This window comes from Bombus vosnesenskii, unplaced genomic scaffold (assembly GCF_011952255.1).
Source record: "Bombus vosnesenskii isolate JDL3184/JDL3185 unplaced genomic scaffold, Bvos_JDL3184-5_v1.1 scf7180000013314, whole genome shotgun sequence".
Taxonomy (NCBI): Eukaryota; Metazoa; Arthropoda; class Insecta; order Hymenoptera; family Apidae; genus Bombus; species Bombus vosnesenskii.
In genome coordinates, this window is record NW_022882960.1 from 3,990,315 (window position 1) to 4,008,958 (window position 18,644).

At 32.0% G+C, this 18,644-nt stretch overlaps 2 protein-coding genes and 1 non-coding gene across 4 annotated transcripts in view; 1 reads left to right on the forward strand and 2 right to left on the reverse strand.

Annotated features, from left to right (window-relative positions):
* LOC117235010 overlaps positions 1-18,644 on the reverse strand; it is a 281,666-nt gene that overhangs the window by 152,954 nt on the left and 110,068 nt on the right. The window lies entirely within an intron of this gene.
* The window catches only part of LOC117235009 (class A basic helix-loop-helix protein 15-like), a 288,550-nt gene that overhangs the window by 106,400 nt on the left and 163,506 nt on the right, over positions 1-18,644 (forward strand). The window lies entirely within an intron of this gene.
* Trnas-cga lies at positions 8,062-8,143 on the reverse strand. The gene has a single exon. It is a non-coding gene; the product is annotated as a tRNA-Ser (tRNA).

The window sequence follows — 18,644 nt, forward strand, 5'->3', positions numbered from 1 at the left end:
ATGTCAAAGATATAATTTTCTTGATATTCTAAAATGATGTTTGCTACGAACTATTATTCACCGGTAAACTATGATTATTAATTGATCTACTTATTTTGGAACTTTAGAAATAGATTATGCTCGCGTATCTCGTTACCTGGTACTTTCTCACATATATACTCGTACATCGATACAAAACTATGCCATAATTAAATCATGAAAGCGAAATTTGAGATTTCCCATAATAAGCTAAGACAAATGTTGCCAACACAGAATTTTCTTCAAACCAGAAATTAAAGTACACAATCTACACGATCCCTTTTATTTCAAGTATCCATATGTTGAATATCTTACAACAACCTAATTATTGGACTACGATTTTTATGTATTTAAATACTTGGAGATCTAGAAACGCGTAGAATGCATATCTGCTGTTTCAGATCTCAAGTATTTAAGACAGTGTATCGTACTCGTTATACTGTAACATTTAGAATAATCTATCGTTCTATATCTATAATATTTATAATACTATGTCAAAGATAATTCCTTACTTTTCATGAATATCGGCAGGCTAATCACCAGTTTCTTAGAATATCCAAGATAGAGACAACTTACTGTAATATTGCAAAGAAATAAATCTCCATTTTAAATTTTATTTCTCTAATTGCGTTCGTACAGACGCATTTATTTCCATAAATATCCGCGACCTTACATTCAAAGAAACATCAACCGAACTATCTATACTTTACGACTCTCCACTGAATGATCAATCAACGATCACCAACGGAAGTCTAGATCTGCCAACCAACCAAATTCCAAGATGCTTCAGGTGATCGCGTGGAGAGACTATTGACCCAGAAAGTAGTGAGATGATTCAGCAGGGGCATGAATACAGCCGGATGATAATAATCGCAAACCGCGACACGGCTCGGTGAAAGCGCATCAGAGCGTGGTCGTGTTCCACCAAGGATATGATCGAAACGGGACGCGAAGGAATCAAACGAAACGAAGAAACGTACGACTTCTCTAGCACTCGGGTTTCCACGCGGCAGAGATGCACACGCGTGAACTCTCGGTCTCTTGCTCATAGCCTACATACGAGGCGACGTTAATGGACGAACACGTGACACAAGGCCGTACGATCACCTTGGTGCCCCACACACCTCTCGAGACGCCTCGTCGTCCTTTTTCCGACCAACGGAATAGCGGAACTCGCCATTTTACAGTTAACCAGCAACCGACGAGCACACCGACCGATACCGAGTCCATCAACGGCTCTCTTCAGACTAAGTCGTGTACTCGACCTTCGACCGATCGACGATATCGATCCATACGATGTCGATTGGTTGTATTATAAATATTCGTGTATGGGAGACGACAGACTATCACGGCTCGTGGTTGTTGATATGTTATGTAACTATCGTTGACTGTCACGTTGGTCATTGAGAATTCACGCTACTAATGTCTTTAGAACATCAAAACTATTAAATCGAATAAAGTAACGATTTTCAGATTTTTCTCCTTTTTTATGGTTACTGAAAACATATAGGTATTTTTGTGAAAATTGATATAGATTTCTATTTAGGTCGATTTTTATTTGTTCGTACTTTTGTTCCTGGCAGTCGACGTGTTAATGACAGAGTGTGCCAAATGGCGAACTGATTATAATTTACGCTACTATCTACTGGTATAAGAACACGTTATATTTACTGGAAAATTCTAACTTTCGCTGTATTTTACACTGGAACTTTATTTATCTGATCTTCATTTAATCCGATAAAATGTTAATTAATATGCGATCCAGTGAATCTTTCTTGGTTAAACCTGGTAATTTGAATGTGATTACCTATTATGCGAGCGTGGAAAATAATAGGCAGAGAGGGAAATTAATGAATTCCTATTATATGATCCACAGTTATATCGTTTATCCTTTAAACGAGCAGTGATCGCTTTAAAGCGATAGCACAGTTATCATTTTTAACAGATAACACGAATCTCTCTTTAATTTCTGTTTATGCAGTTGCGTTCATAAAAATATTTATTTGTAATAATAACGCGCAGTCTAGTAGAAATCAGAGAAGGATCAAGAGAACTCTGAACTTGAAAATACCTGTCCATTGTAATCGTGTCGTGAACGATACCGACGAAGAGTAGGTGCGAACTCATTGGACAACAAACTTTCGAAGATAGTCAGAGGTCCTTAAAAAACGAATCAAAACACTCATTAAAGATAGTCAGAAATTCTTATAAAGCGGATATAACTATAAAGAAGCATATGTATGAGAAGCGTGGAATCGTGACTAGTTCGTAGAACTTCCTGTTCTTGAACGATAAGGTCGAGGTCGACGGACAACGAGCTCCGTGAACAAAATTGCTGGCTGAATTTTAGGCAGTTTGTAGCTCGTTAACCTCTTTAGAGATCGCCACGATGAATTGTATGGAGATTTGGCGTGAGGTTTTATTCTAATCTCACGATGGTTCTAGACATTTGGGATGGAGATTGATGGTGCCAAAGACATTGTGGTTTTCGGAATCCTGGCAATTTAGCAAGTTGTACGTCTTGGCTCCTTTCTCATGGCGTTAAAATTGTTTTGTTGCTTTTAATGGGTTTAATGCGTTTAAATTTCTGCTGTTGCGTTATAACGTAATTGAAATAGTAAACGATGTGGACGGAAAAAGTGAAGAATTTCGATAAAGATAAGAAAAAAGAAAAGACACATTTCTGTCGATTTTGTCGTTGTTCATCGGACGAACGCCATAGATTTTCAGAATGTGTCATGTTTACAGATTTAAAAAAAGAATATATAATAAAAAATGTATCAGGTTGGTTAAACTAATTTATTTGAAAATTATACTTTCATCTTTTTATGATCTTGAGATAGCCTTAATAGTTGAAATAAATTATTCTAACGTTTATAACTTTCATTGCCATATTCTGCGTGGAATTTACATCCTTTCTCGCAAAGAAAGTCGGAAATTTATGTTTTTAGTATTTACATCGTCCTCGCCATTCCAACTCTTGAATTATCATTTTTTATTAGTTTATATTTACGTAATATCGTGATGGTAATTTATCATTAAGAAGAATCTGTTGCAAAATTATTTTATAAAATCTGAAATTGTAAATTATATTGCGTAGTATTTAAATATATATTACGTAATACATATATACGTAATTAACAACTTTGCATAGTGCGTATGTACATTATAATTTATAATTACGTGTGTATAATGTACAGTGTGCGAATTGTAATTAATGTGCATTATAAGTATTACCGAAAAAGTATGTCGTACGCGTATCTATTTATCTACGCTACTGATAGAGAGTTTGAAAGGCGCATGATCCTTAATGAATATGCAATGTGATAAACGTATGCTAAGAATCTTTGGTAATAACATTAAATGATAATTCATAAATTGCTTTACATGATATGCAATTAGAAGGTTACGAAGTACCATGCAATAAGATACAATTTGCCACCTCTTGTGCTTATTATAGTGTTACATACATACGTATGTATGTATGTTTGGAATTTGTAAAAGAAAGTAGATGTAGCAAGGAAGGCTTCGAATTAATGGTAGATGGAATATTCAGAGCATAATCTAAATAACGGAGAAAAAAATAAGCATAATAAGAATAATAATAAGAAAAGCATAATAAAAATTACCATATATGCTGTGTACAATAAGACTTGATTAACTAGAAGAATCTATACAATTTTATAACAAAAAATGCACAAAGAGCGATCTTTGAGAGCTAAGATACTCGTTATAAAACTTTGTCCACGGTGTTACAGATGATCAATAGAAAGTATTGAATCTATATTTGGTAACATACGAATTTTTAATAAAAAACATTAACAGTTTCGACGCGCCCATAACCGGTCCTTTTCTCGACTTTCATATTCAAATAGGTTTTTAGCAATATAAACGTGAATCGACGCGTGAATCACACGCATAAACTTTTATTTGGATTTTTAAATCCGTCAATTTATGACCGTACATTGCTCAGACATATAAAGACATAAATTACATAACAATTTTACTGCAGTTCATAAAAAAAGAAAAACGCTATCAATAGAAAAATCAAGAGAAAAATAGGCATTATTATCACTATATCACAGCTTTGCTTCAAGACTGACGCAACTCGGAAACATCAATTTTGATGTGTTATATTATATGTATTTGATACATTACGGTAACTCATCTTAAGAATCCATCAAGGAGAATAACGCTCATAAAACGGTACGAGATATTATCCTTGTCGTTTCCATTTTATGACTCTAACGAACTCTGAAGAATCAATCACATTTACGTCTTTTCTAGCACTATACAATACACAGGTAATTAACCTCAAGCATTTAAAACCAGTAAAGAGTATTTACACTTTGCTCCATGAAACCGAGGAATGTGTAAATAAACTGATAAAGATAACCATCATTTTCCACGTCAAATGCCAAGGAATATTTTCTTGACACTAAAAGCCTTGCTAAAATGCAAACGAATTTTTTCAAACTTTTCGCATTCTAATAATCGGTGAAAGATTTTAGATAAAAATATATCCTAATAACCCGAATATTATCTATTTTATTAATTTATCAACAAATTCATTCTTATTATACTATTATCGAATATTAAAATATTATTGATACACATACATAAATAAATGATGAAAGCTTGAAATGATGAAAGAATTAACAGAAATGTATTTTTTCCTTCTATTGGACATCTTCGCTTTTTGAGGCTATGTTATTTGTTACCTTGTTGTCAGCTCCTCTTTAAGAGATCGTACGAACTCCTACACTTTCCTTGAATCTATGACGTGGCCACTACCATATTCGCGTCTCATGAATTGATTCTCCGCCCAAGTGTTTGTAAAACACGCGAAACGTAGTTTTTTTAAAAAGCATAAATGAACAAAGATAGCCATCGTTTCTACGCGAAATGCCAACAGGTATTTCCTCGTAGGTAAAGAACCTCGCTTTGATAGCTCAGCAACGATTAACGTAGCAACGTTTAAACGTCGTTTCCGCGATAGCCGCGATTATGACATTTACGCGCCTACGATACACGTCGAAACCACGATCGCGGTTTGCCAATCGCGACGGCAGGCGAATTATCTAGGAATTCAGGTGAGTTCGCGGAAAGAAACGCAGCAAGAAGCGAATAATCAATGAATAAAGAAGATCCGGCCGGTAATTCGAGCGGGATTTTTCATCGTGCTCAATTATAGCGGACCGTTAAATGGCCGGTCGTCTGGCAAAAGCAAAACGTCGCGGCTAACTCTCGCAGCTTTAATAGTTCCAGTCGCATTCCGTATCCAACCACGTAATGAATGAAATTGCTTGTTGTTAATTGATCTACTTTTCCTAGCCGGGCCACCCTTTTCTGGTCAGAAGGAAACACGTTTTTTCGCCATGAGACCGATGATCGATTCACAGGCATTCATTTTGGTTAACATCGGTATGGTATAATAATATACCGACTAATAATGTTAGTGAACTGGCGCATTGCAAATCATTGGTTGTACACCTATTTTCTTTTTCTTTATGGTTTCGCAATAATCAGCTGACTTGTAATTTGTAACATTTACTTGTAGAACTTTATTTGTTTCATCATCGAACTTGCTGCTCTTATACAAGTTACTGAATTGACAAGCAGGTTATACGTAGATTTCTCTTTTAAACCTTTAAGATGTTACGTTGAATAGAATAATTAGGTTGTTTGTACGTTTGTAGTTTGTAAAATTTGTTTGCAAACTTTTTGACTGATTCATTGCCTACGTTGTTCTTATGCAAGAAAATTAGTAGTAATTTACGACTCGTGACTTCTACAATTTTATCAATAACATTAACTTAAATAATCGTGCGGGATTGAATTTCTATGTAACTTGTGACTGTTATGGGAGATGATCGCTGTTCTTATTTGGCAAACGATGGAAATGATGAAGTAATTAGAAGAGACAAGATCCTGTAATTTTGAATATATATTGCTTGCTTTGGAATTTAAATAATATTCTCAGGTATATGTATATTAGGTATTGATTTTTCGTTAAAATTTTTTATTTTTTACTCAAAAAATATATAATAGGAATATTTATGTATCTGACTGTTTATCAAGTCAATGATAATCGTCTATTTCAAAGAATATGTTGATGATAAATTGTGTTTATAAAGACAAACAAAGTTAATAAAAAATAATGTTTATTCGTATCCTATTTATTTTATACCTTCTTTCTGTTTTCTTTTCCACTGTATACATATATATCTGTACCACTTAATTTATAATTGTTACTTTAAAAACAATATTCAACTTTCAATTTGTCATTTAAAATACTTACTTATCAATTTTTACATTACTCTAGTAGTCTGATCAAATATTATGTAGATAATTCTAAAATTAATTTCTTTCAGAACTTATTATTATTTCCTTCACTTTGAAATCAAAACCATTCAACTAATTTATCAGGAAGAAAAATAAATATTTTATGAAGATTCTCTTCAATATTATTGAACACGCTAGGGATTAATAGTGGTTCGATGAGTGGGTATTTAAGCGGGTCGGAATGTAGGAAGCTGTTTAAATACGTCGACGATTGCAAAACAAATTAGAGAGAAAGTGATGAAACAAATTGCCAGTCCGGCATTTCCTTCTTCTATTGTAGAAATAACTACATTCCGTGGGCCGACTTTTCGCGTTCTTTGTTGAATTACCAATTTTTAATTGTTAAGCATATTAAGCATAATTTTACAACACACGTGTGTGTGACGTAAAATATGTGCCGGATTGAGAACATGCTTACAAAAGAACGATATACATGAATGTTCTTATGATTTCTTTGATACTTGTAACGATGCAATTTAATTGGAATTTGCCTACGCTTTCCATTAATTATGTGGAAGAATTACGAAGGATATAATATGGATCCAAATGATGATTAATATATGTACTTTTTAATTAGAATTCTTTCTTGCACTTTAATTGCATTTATTGTTATTGATTTACGTAGATATTAACGATTTTAATAAATTGAATAAAAATTTAAATTGAATAAAAATGCGCTAATAAATTTCATCTTTTTTAACGAAGTCTATGAGAATTTTTTCTTTGGAACACTTTTATACGATCGATTTTTATTGACTATAATAAACATTTTTACTACTTTATAATGTACACGGATGTAGTCGTAAAATTAAAGGTGCAGTAGAAATACAGTCTTATTAAATCAGAATTATAATTGGAATAAGAAAAGCTATACTAATTTTTTATTTTAAACCAACAACACTCGTATAATTTGTTGTAATAACTTTGAAGCACATTGTTAGACAGCTAGCATAGATCACGTTGCTTTAAAATTAATATTTGTGCTCATTAAAATCCATGCAATAATTAATCAAATATAATAAAATGAAATTATAAAATGCTTAACAGTAATAAATATATACTTTGAACGTTTATGCAATCTCATACCTTTACGAACAAAAGTAAAGAAACACGACCTAGATAAAAATTTACTTCATCCTCTAAATATCATAACCTCGATACTCTACATTTTATACTATATATACGTTTAAAAATCATGCACATTTTGTACATTTTCGCGTCTTGAAATTTCCCAGAACTACATAAGCATCCAGTCTACTAATAACTAACTCCTCAAACAACCTACCATTCATTCCTCCATAAAATAGCGTTACCATAATTACCACCATTAAAAACCGACTATATAATTAAATCCAAACGCGCACCACCATAATCACACGTAATTTAACATAATGTTACTATTGATGCTTACGAACAATTCGACGCAGTTTCAAGCGTCGGACTTGTTCCTTCACGGTGTTTTTACTACTTTCACTAATTCCGCCGCTTCTGCCTTTACTTTCGAGTGGATAGAACGAACGTGCTCGAATCGTAAAAGTACATACGCGTGACGAAGAAGTTAATGGTGAAAGACGATCGGTCGTCGAGTTCTAGTGAAACCCGGTCGTTTTACAGAGGGAAGGCTGATTATACCCGAAGAAGGAATCGATTGGAGGGGTTCGAGTTAAATGGGGTGTGTGAGGGTGGAAAAAAAATATTCGCAGCTGGTAGGATTCGAACCTACGCTCCCAGAGGGAATCTGATTTCGAGTCAGACGCCTTAACCACTCGGCCACGGCTGCTCACCCCTTGTACATTCGTTGCGTACAGAGGGTAAATTGGGGCAAACCACCCCTAATCACAACTTCATATATCAATTTTCTTATTTATTGATTTAAACATCGAACGATTTTATATATTTTTCATGATGCAAAGTAGCGTTAAAAATTTGTAGACCTCCAGTTTGTTAATTCTTCATGGAAATTTAATTTTTTTTTCAATTGTTTTTAACATTGTTTCAACGTTGAAGCACGTTATGTGGTTGATCATGTAGAAATCGTTAACTAAAAATTTAGTAATTTACGATCTTCGGTATATTTTTGATGCGAATAAAAATTGCCTAAGATTCGTTAAGTTTTCCTTTGAATTTTATACCTCAAGTGATTATTTCGTATATGTACGTCAGAAATAGAGTCGATTCGTAGCCAAAATTGCGGATATAATCGTATTCTGATAATTGTTACGTCTCTCAATTTTTGAGATTTTACTGTGTTAAACCTAGATATATCGCATCACGCTAATCGACTTATTCAAACTTATCTTCTTCCATTCAATAGCAAATTCAAATTTACATAGAATACTATAGTGGTTATGGCGTATATACACATATAGTAAACGAAAATTCATGCCAGTAGGAAGTACATTTTCAGTGATAAATCGTAATAGTCAAGAAGCTATTAGAATGTTCATATATACGTTCCTATTCTTCTCGCAAGTAATTTTGTAGTTTTTGCGCTCTAATAGAACGTGCTGGATGGTAGTTGGAACATAAGATGACTCACTGATTAGGCTTCGTGTTTATCTGATAAGTATGAGTAGATTAGATCTGCATGACCTACCTTAATTCTGCTGATTGAAGCTTGTATTAAACGGCTAATTGGGACAGGAAATTTTTGTCATCGAGTGATTTGTTTCTTGAATTCTTTAGTAGAATAAATTTTTGATTAATATATGCCTGTGCTTTTGAGATTTTAGAGAAAAGACATAGGAATTTTATTAAAATTATTTTTGTAAAATATAGTCAGTGATATGAAATAATATAGAAGCTATATCGTTGAATTACATTTAAAGTATGTTAGTAATAAAGCTGTACAGCATTAATGTATAATAAAGTTCGTAAAAAGTTAGGTATAGTTTATTCAATATAGTATACAATTAGTTTTCTATTTGCTAATTGCTTCTCAACCTTAACACATTTTTCGAATTGTATATGTATGTATCTACATTCCTTACACGCTCAGAATATATCGAATACAATTGTATATTCTCGATGATGTATTATAAAACAGCATTGAAAATTTATATGTTTTTAATTTGTTTAGTTTTTTAAGGAAATTTACTGGTAGTTAATAATAAAACCATCGTGCGATTATTATCAAACAATTTGTTTTTCCTTAAGTAAATATTTATAAATTACAGTAAATAAAAATTATAAACAATGAATTCTCAATTGCTGTTTTAAAAATATTTTCTTTCTATCACACTTGTTGATATTTTTAAGACACATAAAAAAACAACGGGTCTCCAGTAACAGATTTAAAATCAAAACCATCAAACTTGAAAATCGAAAGTAACCTTGAAAAAAACTGTTTATTGGGAAAAAAACTGGTATCAGAAATTTCGTTTCAAGGTAAACGAAGGAACACGATTAAGGATATCTAGTTATATTCGCCCAGATCTCTTTAATAAATCATAATAAATTTGGAAATTATTCAACATTTCCTAGTAAACTTATTTTCATAGCAATCGCACGATAATAAAAAAGCTCACGAGTCGCAAAAACAAAATGAATAAAGGTAGCCCGTTAAATTAACGAAGGATAGTGTCTAAAAGGAAAGAACATTTAATAATTTGAGTTCTATGTAACTTTTAACATAATGAATCGAATTGTTAAGCTACCGAATCGAATTTATTGGTAACGAATGATTATAAATTAATATCTAACAGCTGATTTTTAAAAGAAATATATTTATCGCTGCAAAAATTAAAAAGTTCTCATGATTATAATTTTAAAAGTCACTTCTTCCATAATTCTTGATCTATTCACTGTGAAAAATGAAATTTTTTAAATAAGTTGGAGTAAAAACGTTTCAGATAATATGCAAGATCTGTATTAGAAGTTTTAATAAATGTAAAAATCTGCACGCAATTTCAAAGGAAATGACATTAAACGTAAAACGTTAAAAGTTAACGACTAAAGGATTATTGAATTATTTGAGTACACACAGTAAAAAAATGTTTGTTCTCTCTAAAATTCTATAAAAATTTAAGGGATTTCTTTGCGAATAAATATTTTTAATGCTATCTAATTTGGGAGAAGATATTTGAGGAACAAAGATATCATTTTTTTCTGCAACTTATTATGTATACGTATGTGTATATAATTTCCAATTTGTAGAAGAACCATATTTTTAATAAAAATTTATAACAAACATTTACATTTCCAATATTTTTGGGTATACATCTGTATTTAAAATTCTTATGTTTACAAATTCAAAATTTTTTAACGATGACTTTTAATGATAATTAATGATAATATTAATCTTATGATAATATTCATCGAGGAATGAGTTGCTGAATTTTTAAAATAAATTATTGTGAATGATCACTATGGAATGCTGAGATTGAATTACTCGAGATGCCGGATGGTGCTGTGGACCATCGAAACATGATTCATACTAACTGTACGCTGGAGAAGCTTATAAATCGCAAGGCATCTCGCAATTCTACGCTCGTTACAATCATTGGGAAAAATAAGATCGTGGGAAACGCGAGGGAGAGAAGAATGAAAATTCATAGGCAGAGCATGTAATATGATCTGTTTATAAAAAATTATGAAAATGGCGAGAAACTTACCGTTTCCCAAAAATGTGTAACAATACACCTTGGATGAAACACAAAAAGATTTAACAAAAGAATTAACAAAAAATTCCTTTTGTGTAGTTTTACAAATGAAAACTTTCGAAATAAGAAGTATCTTGATGTATAATAAATTAAAAAGTTGCTAAAGATTCATTCATTGTGGAGTGTGAGTAGGAAGTTTGATACACGGTTTAAATTTCTACGGCTTAAATTGAACCTTTTTATAGGAAAAAAGACATTAACGAACGTTACGAACTTTTAATCTTCCTTCTTACTTCATTTGTTACTAAAATTAACTTTTCATAATCTTGTGTTGAAACTTCCAACTGCGATGGCACTGTATCGGACGTCTTTGATCGCGCAAAACTCAACTTCCAAAATTCTCGAGCTCCTATTCCAATCATCAACGACGTTTCGCCATACAATGGTTACGTATAAACATATACGTACTATTTCTTTATAACATTCTAAATTGCTTTGTATTATTATTTAAGGAAATAAACAGTAAAACCTTTTCACGAATCTCTTTTGTATAAAATAAAAAATAAAATTGAATGTGCCCTTACGTCTGAAAAGAGTCTGATCCTACATTGTCGATAGTTGTCCGAAGAAAAATTCACGAAGCTCGGTTGTATTTAGGCGTGCTACGCGAAAACCTAACTCAACTCTAAAATACAGTTAAAATCGACAAACTTAACAAAGCGTTGCATACCGTAATTAAAATCTACACAATTATATCGTTGAATTTACCGTGGCTACAAAAAGTACATATTTGCACACGTCCCTATCTTCCAATCAAGCGTTTCTTTACAATATTTCATCTTCGTAGTATCAAACTTTTGCACTCATATAAAAGCTCCATTAAAATGATACGAGATTTAATATATCGGAGTCAACAAACTAACATGCCACGATATTTTCTGTAGCCACTGCATGCGCCGTAAAATCTATTCGTGTGCAACATTCATGGATCGTCCAGGAATGATTTACGCCTATCCCGTGTGTTTGCATAGTATTCGCGAGTCACCGTAATTCACCATGAAGATCGATTCTTCGTTCACGTACAAACGACCGATATTTTTCACTCTATAACGAAATGCTCGCGTGGAAGGACACCGGATATTAAACAGGATATTAATCGAAGCTACCAAGAGAGAAAATGAAAAAGAAACAGTTGATGTAACGCATTAGAAGCATTAGGATAGAAAAACAGAACAGAGAAACATAGTGGACTTTCTCGTGGTGTCGTTTATGCATTTATTCTCTGTAGAATCCGGACGTGCAAGATGTGGTCAGCAACCAGTCACAATCAGCGATCTCTCAAGCAGTGAAGTCCGTTTGCGGCTGTTCCAGATTGCGTCCTTGCCGCGCGGAGTGCAACGGCATGCGTGTCGGTACGTAACGGGTGTTCCGATCTCGCGATGTGCCGTTTTTTCGCCATTTGAATAGTGCAAGGCAATTTCGTTGTGTTAGTTGACGCTTTCATTGCCGTACAGTGGAACTGTATTCGTTCGAACTGTAATTATTGGAACGAAATTATAGCTAGTGTCTAATTAAATGCACTCTTGCCGGTTGAATCTATTTGTTCGAATGTATAAATTATCTGTCTAAACAATCACGTTCGAAAGCCACGTTGATCAACACAAATAGAAAAATACGGCAAAGCGATGATGTTATAAACATTGTTTTTTAAAGCTACTTTAGAATTTACCACTATTTATTTCGAACGTTTCCTTGCTACGTCGATGAATTTGTACGAGTTGCGTCATTTGCTGTTTGAGAATTGAACGTTAATCGGGTGATGCAAATAGTGATGCAACGACGTTACCAATTAATTAATTAACAAGAAGCGGAGTTGGTCAGTTTGGTTTCTCGGAGTCTCGTATATCACGCATTAATGGAATAATGTACTAAAAAAAGAAAAAGAAAAAAATACAAATTCAAACGTAATCAATGTCAGATATTTAGTTACTTGAGAATATGTCCGTAGTCCACAATTAAGTTACTAGATAAGTTATAAGATTAGATATCAAAATCTTCAAACGTACAAGATTAAAATCTTTAGACATTAAAGATTAGAACCTTTAACGTTATTAACATTTCTTTAAATGCTTCGGTTAAACTTCCCAAATTTTAACTAAAATCTGATTTAATTAAAATTAAAATTCTATTAAAGAAAGTCATCATATATTATGGTATACCAGTATATCAGAACCTGGCTAAATCCAAGACATTGTTTCTAAACGATATTGTATTCAGTAGCCATTCTCCACATCTGTAACCCTATATGCAAATGTACACTTCACTTACGAAATCTGTATGAATAAATATATCCGAGCTTCTGGCGGCGTGAAATTGGAACCGAAATTGTAATGCACTTTGATCAAACCTTTCGATTCACTAACAGACAAAAAAAAACATTCTGACACACTTCTCTCACGAACAGGCAACGGTATACTTTCAAGCCAGATGAAAAGAATCCGAACGACGAAAACAACGCGTTCCATCCAATTAAAGGAATATCAATGATCTTTATACATTTACTGTTACTTCCTCCCCGCTCCTTAAACGAACGAGCTTCTCCAGCTTGCGAATTGTGAAAGTCCACCTTCGAGAAAAACAAAGAGATCGATTCTCGTTCACCCTTGTTGGAATCTTAACGAGCTCTTAAGATTCTGAAGGACTTGAAATGACGAACAACGTGTATAATTGCCAAAAAAACGCAAGAAAACAATTTTTTAAATAGAAGGGGATATAAATTTTATACAGAGCACAGTTTGTATTATAAAAAGCTTATAATTATAAGATTAAGAAAGATTATAAGCGTTAAAATAATTGAAGGATTCGTAATAAAAATGAGACTTGCTAAATTATTTGATCTTTTAAATAATTATTACGTATTTTAAAAATTATTATCCGAGTATTATTTTTCGATTGTTTATTGTATATGTGATAATTTATTTTCTTACTAATAAGAATATTATTAATATATTATCGATATACGGTGGGGACAAAAGTATTCGTACACTCTCTAAAACAAAATAACTTTTTTAAAATTGGGCCAATTTTTTTTTTAAAGACGTTATAAGCATTAATTTACTAGACGGTAGTAAACAATATTTTGAAAAAATTGCAATTAGTCGGAATTGTTAAGAAATGGCAAATGGTCACGTTTTACAACTCTTTCATTTGAACCCGAACATGTGTAAGGAACATTTGAACAATACGTTTTATAAATTTATGTCAGTTACATACACACTGTGAATCGAATCGTTTCATCGTATTGAATATATTTATTTCTTACATTTACATGCATTATTATTTTAATTTCTCCTTAGGATGTCACATATCTCACACATCTTCTTTGGATCAGTGACAATAATACCACGCTTGGATCTTTGAATTAATTTTTATCATTTATTAATGTCTAGGTGTTCGCAGAACATATGAGAGGAAGTTTTTCTAAAATGTTTCTGTTTCTAAGAAGTCTCATCTGATTTTCACAACGTTTTCCTTACTATTAAAGGAACATGAAATATTGCGTTAATTCCTATAAAATGTACATAGAATAAATATTTTCTAATCATATTGAAATGGAATAAAATTTGTTGAATTAAATACAATTGGAAATTAGAATACAAAGTTTAATAAAAATTCATTCTCTGAATTTTATTTTCATAAAGTTTTCTTGTTTATTCTGTGTGTTATAACAGTTAGCAAGAAGTTACTTGTTAATTACAAAGACTCAGTTATATCAGTGAATATAAATATGCAATCAAGAAGAAGGAGAACAAGAAAAGTTTTTGATACTTAAGTAGATTTATTTGGATACAGCCACCATAATGACTGCAGAGCTGTCAAAGAGATAATATTTCGCAAAAGCAACTCAACTGAAAACTTATCTCTCTTATTATGTCACGATCAATAACATCTCAACAGAAGTTTTCTTTTTTTATGGTAGTACCTATATGTCGGTTTATCAAGGTATACTTGTACGATATTACTGCGTGTTATTAATCGTTCGTTGGTCCACACATGAATACATTTGTCACATTTGCACGCATAAATGTCATACAGTGAAATCTTGATTATTAGAACATTAATTATCGCTCAATGAAAAATTATGGGCGACACGTTGTAAGTAAAATTGCGAAAGGATAATAAAATAAATCATTATATCTTTATTTAAAAGTTCCCGTTTGATAATAATATCTACGAAATAATTTAAAAGGAATTATGTCTCGTATAAAAAAATGTTCGCATATGAGAAATTCGATTATTCGAATAACGCGTGCCGCGAATATTTTTCATTTCAATTATTGGTAACAATCGAAAAACGAAGAATTTAACAAATATCGAATATAATAATAGCAATTAATGTTCCTGCAGAAAGTCGATCAAAAATCCCTGTCCTTGGCTCCACATTGCTAAAAATAAAGATTATCAGAACAATTACAGTGAAACAACCATAATTACAGTGTTTGCCTCTCGTAAATTGAAAGGCCATTACTGTTTGGTAGAAATAGCCGGTGTAAAGGCAAACAGCTAACAGGGGAAGAAGCAAAAAGAAAAAAGAAGTGCAACGAGTCGTGGCCGGCGTTTCTTATCTCGCCATTTGCCGTGAAACGTAACGCGAACCTTTGACATTCACTTTCTAACGGAACTAATGTGCGCGTTGATATTGTGAAAAATCGATGCTTGAAAATATGCGAACCGAGTCGCCAATGGTTAAGCAAAACGGAAAAAATGATTGGGAAAGGTAGAACGGGGTGGAAAGGCTAGTGGTAGTTCATGATAAGAAAGGGTTCGATAACTCTATATATATACAGTGGCTATAAAAAATATTTGCACAGCAGATTCTACGTTTCAATTTCACAGTAGCAAATTTTTGTACCCGTACAAAAGCGCTACTAATAGAAATAATTTTTATAATCACTATAAGTTTACAAATAACAAGCTATTTGTAAGATCTTTTTTATACATAGTTCTATATCTGGAAATTTTATAGTGACTTGTATGAATATTTTTATGTATATCTATATTTACTTTTTTTTATATATTCTAAATATATATAAAACATTATTATTCTCTTCTCCTCATAGAAAAATCTTTCTTTTTACAAAGCATATTTTTTGGGAGGTTCTTATGAATAAGACATGGCGTACTTAAATTTTGATCGCTTGTACCAAGAACAAATGTATATTTCGTTCAGTTAATTATACAGTAATTTAATAAAGTATGGCGTTATATACAACATTAAGTATAGAAGAATCACTACAAAAAAAGCTAAGATATAAAAATAACTCTAGAATTGACACATAATGATAATCCATTTATTTTCGATTTAAAAAAGGAAAAGAGGAAGAGTATTCAATATAATAATTTTTGCATAATTTTAAATACTCTTTTCCGTTTCTTGGAAATGAACTGTTTTTCTATTTATTACAATATTTGTAATACGTGTATTAAAACAGGACGAATTTATGTTACAGTACAATATAATATTTTTACGTGCAGTAGTACATCGTGCACAAAGAAGAATAAAAAAAAAGTCAATTTCGGAATGAGATACAAAAGCGTATCAGGCGCGTAAAAAGTTATTTCGTGTCCATAAACACCGGTTAGCTTCACGCATGAATGTAAAGTGAACGTGCTCAAGCAGTAAACCGCGGCTCACCCGTTAGATTCGCATTCTTACCGAGTACGCGAGTCCTAGTTTTCTGACTCTCACCCACAACAGCGTCGAGAGCAGATTCCAGAACAGAATATATACTGTATCCTGTCTATCCTATCCTATGCTATCCCTATCCATCTGTCTGCGATCGTTCAAAGCCGAGCTGGAACGTATGTACGTATCACGTGTACGAATGGCGTCTTTCGAAAGTATCCTGAACGATTGCTAACTTCTTCATAGATACCGTAGATATACAGTACTCGCAAGTATCAGTCTATTTCAGACAGAGATCTCTACAATATCCTTTTTATTACTTATCTTTTTTTATTTGTTTCTCCAATATGATTGGAGAATAATTATTGTGTAACATAAGTTTGTTTCATTTTCAGATATCACTAAATTATGTAAGATACTTGATAAAGTAATAAGACTTTATTTTTTTCTTTTATACATATACTTATTGTAAAATGAATTTTAAGACCTTTATGATGAAGAAATTGTATGTTTACCTTGTTCTTAAAAATTTATTAGTAGAAGAAGAGATTATGAGAAACAGATATATATTGTCCTAGCTTTTCTGTTTTATTATATGTCTTATTCCTTTCTGCCTTGTATAATCAATTTCTTTAACCATATTAAATGATCTATGATGATTCTTACTAGCAGGGCCAAGTAGCTTTCAAGAGCAAAATATATCTGAATTTTCTTCTTGTAGGTTAAAAATTAATTTCCATTCTTGTTTACTTCTGGATAAAATGAAATAAGGAATCGTTTTTTACAACGTTTACCTTTAATTTTGACGTAGATGATGATTGAAATGGTGATTTGATGAAGGATTTTAATCAAAGTGTTTGGAACTTCAAAATATTGAAGCGTTAAACATTTTGAAGACGATTAATATGTATAGAATTCTTAATATTAATAAACATTTTCATGATTTATGGAACAAGTATCTGGATTCATTATCATGTCATTATCTTCTCTACTATAGTTTGCTTTTTATCTCATAAATATTATATTCATAAAAAATGTTAAATGAAGAAGACAAGATAATACGCTTTGTTTATTCCATCACACAAAATTTGTATCTACAAAATAATTATTGCGAAACCAGCAAATATCTATAATTTAAAAAATGACGGACTCGAAAAAGTTAGTTTCATTATCTGTTGAATATTGCTTCGGTTGTAAAAATTAACATGCCTATAAAACTTCAATAAAAAAAGGTACATGTTTGTAAAAGACGTAACGAAAAAGAAAAAATAAAGGACATTCGCCTAGACGCCAAAAACATAAAGTCTGTCGTTAAACCTGTGCTCTAAGAGATGCAATAAAACCTCATGCGATAATCGAATAATCGAGGTCGTATTTTATGTTTAAAAACGAGTACAATATTTACACGCAGATAAATGTTACATGACAATCAAAAGCATTAAGATAATAATACGAAATTAATAATATCAGAATGATTGAAATCCGATTGTTAACATTTTATCAGTGTAGAAAAGATGACAAAAAGTGTATCAGACGAGTTAAACTGTTTCTACATTATAGGTTCGTCCTTTTCAACCTCACTCTAATTAGAACTTACAATTCCAACTTTAGCTTAGCTTAATCTTAATGGCTAAAATAAATTGTTCAGCATTTGTATCTTTTTTCACCGTACTCCATATGGAATTTACACTTTATTTGGACTTCACACACTAGAATTTACTTTAACCGGTAGAAGAATCGTTTTTCACTTTCTTGACACTTCAACCGTTTAGCATTACAACATTTCAATTATGATGCGTAATCTATAACAAAATTACATCGTTGGGAAATATTTAAAGAGCTGCTATAAAATTGTATTACAAAATTAGCAGCTGTAAATATTGTTATGTAATGTGAACACGTATAGTTAGTAAGTGTATTACATATAACATATACAAGATGTGCGCGCTATTAATTCTCAGCGTTTTTCTCGTAAAAGATAAGTACGAGGAAAA